Genomic DNA, 7,181 nt, shown 5'->3' on the forward strand with positions numbered 1-7,181 from the left:
TTGAATGCAGTTTTTACATAACATCATACAAGCATCGACTCCAAATCTTGTCCTTATTTTAATATGCAATAGCGGAAGCTCTTAATAATCACTTGAGAATAAACATGCTTAAAACGTCAACAAAAATGTTGGTGAGTTATAGGTTTAACCTATATATTATCAAATCATAATAATAGACCACAAGATTTCATATTTCAATATACATCCCATACATAGAGATAAAATTCATTCATATGGTGAACACCTGGTAACCGAAATTAACAAGATGAATATAAGAATATCCCCTATCATTCCGGGAAATCCTTCAGACATGATAAAAACGAATTCGAAGTACTAAAACATCCGGTACTTTGGATGGGGTTCGTTAGGCCCAATAGATCTATCTTTAGGATTCGCGTCAATCAGTAGATCGGTTTACTAATTCTTAGGTTACCAAGTAAAAGGGGCATATTCGGCTTCGATCATTCACCCATATAATCTAGTTTCAATTACTTGTGTCTATTACTGATGTGTGTCGCGAGGGGTACGAAATAGTGTTATTTTTACTAGGAAATACTACAAAATATGACACAAGTTTTATTAATTTACGGATGGGATATACCTAAACCTTGCTACAACACTATAGGCAGTGTACCTAATCGTAGAGTAGTGTAGTTTTTAGTAAGTCCGGTTCGTTCCACAGGGAGCTAGTGATTACGTACTATATTTTTATAAAACTATATTTATATAAATATATATATATATATATAAGTAGTAATATTATTATAAAAGGGGGGTTTTTACCGTTTAATGACCGGTTTGTCGATTTTATATTTTTAAGCGTAAAGATAAATGACAATAATTAAAGTGCGTAAAATAAATAAATGACGATAAATAAAATAACAATAAATAAAATTGCGATAGAATATGAAATAAAAGGATTATGCTTATTTAAACTTCCGTAATCATGATGTTTGACGTTTTGATTTTAATTAATTGTTACTCGGGTTAATTGTCCTTTGTCATGGTTTATTTGATACCTATCTGGTTTTTATCCATAATAGTCCATCGGTCATAAATATAAAGTGCGAGTGTCCTCGTCAAATTACCCTTATACCCGAAGTCAAATATTCCAACTAATTAAGGATTTAAACTGTGACGCAGTTATCACTTCTGTCAACAATTACACCAGTTATCACTGTATGTAATCTACCCCTGTTTTGATTAGATATGAATATTAATTTACCCACTTGATCAGTTTGAATAATCAATTACCCAACCCGAATAATTAATTAAATGATTATAATAGATTCCATATGAACGTCACTAAATAGAACAACCATAATCATTATTAATTATTAGGATAATTAATTTGAAGATAGGTTCGACAGACTCCAATGAGTTGTCACTCAATTAGACAATACCCCCCATCTATTAATAGTCAATAGTCCAATTTCCACAAGTGTCGGTCTTTTGCCCAAACCTTAATTATGGTACAAAGCCCAATTACCCAATTTTAGTAATTAGCCCAACATCATGATTACTTCGTTTTAAATAAGCATAATAATAACTTAGCTACGAGACATTAATATAAAAAGGTTGAACATAACTTACAATGATTAAAAATAGCGTAGCGTTACACGGACAGAATTTCTACTTACACACTCAAACGATCTCTATCATAAATCTTATTATTATCATAATTTAAAATTAAAATTAAGATTATTGTTATATCTTATTACATTAACATTATGATAGAGATTTTTAGATATTGATATTGATAATAGATTTTTAGGATAGAAAAAGGGATGTTTTTACATTACGATTACAAAGCCTTTTATAGGCGAATTTAGAAATTGAATTTTCACTTATGACCCCTGAACTATGCTCAATTAACAACTTTTTATTATTTAATATTATTCTTATTATGAATTATTTAAATATTATATTTTATTCTTGTGCATAGTTGACTCGTAATTTTTACACCGTTGCGTCGAGCGTTGAGAGTTGACTCTGGTCCCGGTTCCGGATTTTTGAACGTCCTTGCGTACAATTTTATATTTTGTACTTTGCGTTTTGTAACTTGTACTCTTGTCATTTTTAGACGTTCCTCATCAATAATTTGAACCTTTTTGATTGTATCTTGTACTTTTGAGCTTTTTGGACCTTTGTGTCTTCAATTCGTCGTTTTCGCCTTTTGTCTTCGCACTTATTTAAAATAAACGAATATTACTTGAAAATGGAACAATTGCAACTAAAATCTTGTCTTTCTTGGGGGATTTTGCTATGAAATATATGTTCCTTTTTAGCCTTATCAATATCCCCACACTTGAGCGTTGCTTGTCCTCAAGCAATACAGTCTTGAAATAATATAATACATCACACGAATCACTTCTTTATTCTTCACACTTTGTACATCAGTGATTTTGATAGAGCGGTATAAACAATGATAGTAACGATATGGTTAAAGGTGGGTGTGTCATCCACAGTTGCCTTGGGTTTAGGACAACGACACTTGCAATCAAATAGCCGATTTACTTTCGGTTTCCAAAGCAAAGTGCACATTTGAAAGGCGGTTTACAGTCCCACATGACTATAAAAATTTAGATCCTTTAAGGAAATTGGATCTTTATGAAAACATTTGATCTTTTGAAAATTCAAGCTAGATTTTACCCTAGACAAGTTTTCTGATTTGATCCATCATCGGTGTTGCAAAATATATTTGTGGATCAATATTTTGGCTAAAACTTTTAGGTTCGTGTAATCCACTGCTATCCCGGTATCGGAAAGTACACATCCAGTTTACTTGTTCCGTATATTATCTTTCGGTAAACTACCGTCCGGTTGTAAAGGAAAGCGATGAACAAGAAACTGTTAAGGCAATGTCCCGTGACATGCAGATGATTATGGTCTTTTAACGTGTCGGATGCTAGAACTATCCTTGGTAGGAGCGATAGTAAAGATCATCCTATGATTTTTCGGTCTGGCACAAGGTCCTGTCTCCGACCATGCTATGCAACCACCGTTCTTACGGTTGACACCCGATTTGGTTCAGGTGACCTAATGAATTCCAGGTGAATTCCTAGGATTTTACGTTCAATGGTAATGAACGCATTGAAAATGGGTTTTCAGAAAACAAATCGGTTTGTATTTTTGATCAAAATATTTTCTCGTTCAAGCTCGAGTTTAGATATCATTGAATTCCATGAGTTTGAATTCTCAATCTTTAAGGTCAATCTCAAGGATTGAGTAATATCAGTCTTAAAAGCTGATTTTTAATCTTTTAAGGAGATTATCCTTTCTGGGGATCTGATTCATTAGTCTTATCAAGCTAATTTGCACGGTGCCTCCCCATTATACGAGATAAATCCTTCTCATGGTTAGGATAAATCTAACCACTTGGCGACCCTGTTTGATGCTGAGGTCCGTGGATTTCCTGCTGATTTTAGAGATGACTTTTCTAGATTTTTCGTCAACCTACAGCTGGTCTGAACGACAACTTCATGACCTAAATCAAGAAGCGCGTATCTTTTTCGGAAGACTTTACTTCCTTCAAATGATGGAATTGATTCATCGTGTAGATCCATCTATTCTTTCAAATATATTACAGTAAACCGGGTAAAACTGATTAGTATCATCCAAAACAAAAGTACCTGCAATAATCTTGTACAAAGATATGTGATAGATAGTTTTTAATTGAATAACTTGGTACATTCTCCCCACACTTAGTTTCTTTCTTTGCCTTTTTATTCTCCTTTATTCCATTTTAAATGAATTCAAGCATTTTAGGTTGTTTCTCAATTTATGTCCTTTTCGAGGTAACGATAATTTCGGTATTATCACCTAGTTTTCACCGTTCATAAATATGTATAAACATGATTTTGACTTCATTTAATTGAAAATTTTTCAAATTTTCACAAAATTTGGCAAATAAACCAAGTATAAACCTGAGAGAATTTATAACCCTTCCCCACACTTAAGATCATGCAATGCCCTCATTTGCATGAAATCAGACTATAATTTAAATTCATGAGGGTGATTAGCGTAGAAAAGTGATTAAAAATACCGAGTTTGCAAACATATTGTTATTTCATATTTGATTTTTTTGCGTCTTGTCAAAATCACTAGCTTTTGCTGAACTTCATGACAGTCTTTGAAAGTGCGCTGTTTTACCCTGTTGTGTACATAACATAAAATACAAACATATATATACATATTTTTGAAGTTTGGTATATAACCCCACGTTCAAAAATTTATAAAATATAATATTTTTGGCATACTTTAGATCAATAATATTAAAAATAATGATAACAAAATTTGTCGCCCTGCCATTGGGTAAAGCAATTTCGGCTCAACGACCTAGTCTTCAACTCACGACGAATTTTAGAAATCAATTTTTTTTTTTTAACTTAATGAAATAAAGTCAATTTTTTGTTTTTAAAATCACACAAAACATTAAATTTAAAAAAACATATTAATTTTATATAAAACCTAAAAAACAAAAATTTAGAATGGGGGGAGAAAACTAGTTCTTTAGTGTCTGCTAGCGGAAAAGACCAATCGGATTCCATTCTCGGAACTACACGAGAACAGAACAACTAACTCTAGATAGCATTTTCTTTTTATAACATTCGAATCTCCCCACACTTAGGTAGCTGTGGTGTCGAAATTGTGATTAACTTTATCGTCAATTTCTCTTGGTCCATAATCAACTTGCATATCCGTGACTTTTTCTTTAAGCCATTGGTCGGATTCCTGTGTAATATCCATAATTTCAACTAGTTTCTCCTTTTCTTTAGGTGATAGATTGGATACTAACCGGTTACATAACTTAAAGTTCCCCTTGGTTCTAGCATCGCAAATCCGTTTAATAAGTTTCTTCATTGAACTATTAATAACGGGATCATTTAATTTCGTATCAACAACGGGGTTCTTTGTTATCATGTCATCATTAGGTGTTACTTCATTTTCCCCACACTTAGGCATTTCATTATTGCTAAATATTACCGTTGGAGTTGGTAAAACCACATGGTTCTTACCAATTGTTTTTACTGGTTCAACGGTTTTGGCTGGTGGAGATTTAGACTTTCGAATCATAAAGGTGATCGATTTGTCACCACTTTTAAGTGTCATTCTTCCATTTCCTACATCAAATAACGCCTTGGTGGACGCTAAGAATGGCCGACCTAAAATTAGAGGAATGTTTGGGTCCTCTTCTATGTCAATGACAATAAATTCGACTAGAAAGGTTAAATTGCCTACTTGAACGGGTAGGTTGTCAGCAATTCCAACTGGGTGCTTAATGGTTTGATCAAAGAGTCGAACACTCATATCCGTTGGACTTAACTTACCTACACCTAATCTCTTATATAAGGAAAGAGGCATAACACTTACACTTGCACCTAAATCTGCTAGTGCATCATACATGACACAATCACTAAGTAGACAAGGAACAATAAATTCACCCGGATCACCTACCCTAGGTGGAGGTTTTGGTGGAACTGTCTTCACCGGGTTTACTTCTACGGCTTTTGTTTCTTGTACTTTCTTATTCTTTTTCTTCTTCTTCTTTCCAGAGGTATCACAATCTTTATTACCTATCACTTGCTCATACTCAACTCCTTTTCTTGGAAACGGGATGGGTAGTTTGTATGGTGCCACCATTGGCTTTACATACTCGGGTGGTGGTGGTGTAACTTCTTCATTGTTACTCTCATCTAAAACCTTCCCATCTTCTGGTGCTGGTTTTTCAGAATTCGTTGAAACCATATTAACATTCTCATTCCGAGGATTTACTTCAGTATTACTCGGTAGCTTTCCTTGTTCCCTCTCACTCATCATGCTAGCAAGAGTACCTACGTGTTTTTCTAGATTCAAAATGGAAGCTTGTTGAGTTCTTAATGACTGATCAAACCTATCATTTGTTTGGGTTTGAGATGTAATAAATTGTGTTTGAGATTCAACTAGCTTTGCCATCATTTCTTCTAGATTTGGCTTTTTCTCTTCGGTTTGTTGTGGTGGTTTATACAAGCTAGGTCTTTGTTGATTGAAAGTGTTGTTTTGAGTTGGTTGGTTATTCGGACCTTGTTGGTTATACGAGTTGTTTTCGGGTCCTTTTGGATTGTAAAGAATGTTTTGATTTCGATTGAAGTTTAGCTTTGGCGGTTGATAATTATTTTGATAATTATTTCCAGGCCTTTGGTTCATATAGGAAACATTCTCTCGTTGTTCCAATGTTGGTTTAATGTGACAATCTTTCAATAAGTGTGGTCCACCGCATAGCTCACAACTGATTCGTATTGCGTGAATATCTTTATTCATCTTTTCCATTCGTCTTTCGAAAGCATCTATTTTTGCGGAAACGGAATCAAAGTCATGGCTAGAATCGGCTATAGCCGCTTTAGATGAACGAAAAATATCTTTTTCTTGATGCCACTCATGAGAGTGGGAGGCTGTGTTATCAATAATTTTGTAAGCTTCAGTTGCGGTTTTCTTCATAATGGAACCACCAGCTGTTATGTCGATGTCTTTTCGTGTAGCAACGTTGACACCTTGGTAGAATATTTGTACTATTTGATAAGTGTCTAAACCGTGTTGAGGACATCCTCTCAACAACTTTCCAAATCTTGTCCACGCCTCATATAGAGTTTCATTTGGCTTTTGCGCGAACGTAACAATTTCTCCTTGAAGTCTCACGGCTTTGGATGCCGGAAAGAATTGTTTAAGAAAATTTTCAACTAAAACATCCCATGTGTCAATCGCCCCTTCAGGTAACGATTCTAACCAATCTTTGGCTTCTCCCTTTAAAGTCCAGGGAAACAACATGAGATAGATCTGCTCATCTTCCACTTCTCGGATTTTGAATAGTGTACAAATTCTTTTAAACGTACGAAGGTGTTCGTTAGGATCTTCATTCGGTGCACCACTGAATTGGCATTGGTTAGTTACCATGTGTAGAATTTGTCCTTTGATTTCATAATCTGGCGCATTAACTTCTGGCTTAATAATGGCGTGACCTTGGCCCGTGCGTGTGGCTCTCATTCGATCTTCCATACTTAGAGGTTCCGTTACTTCCATAATTGAATTTGTTGAATACGAATCACTAGAGGATTCTGATTTAATGGTTTGTGGCTTCAGGAGGAATAATTAGTGGTTCAGGATCTTGGAATTGTCCTTGAATATGCTCCGGGTTCTTAATTGTG

This window comes from Rutidosis leptorrhynchoides, chromosome 11 (assembly GCF_046630445.1).
Source record: "Rutidosis leptorrhynchoides isolate AG116_Rl617_1_P2 chromosome 11, CSIRO_AGI_Rlap_v1, whole genome shotgun sequence".
Taxonomy (NCBI): domain Eukaryota; kingdom Viridiplantae; phylum Streptophyta; class Magnoliopsida; order Asterales; family Asteraceae; genus Rutidosis; species Rutidosis leptorrhynchoides.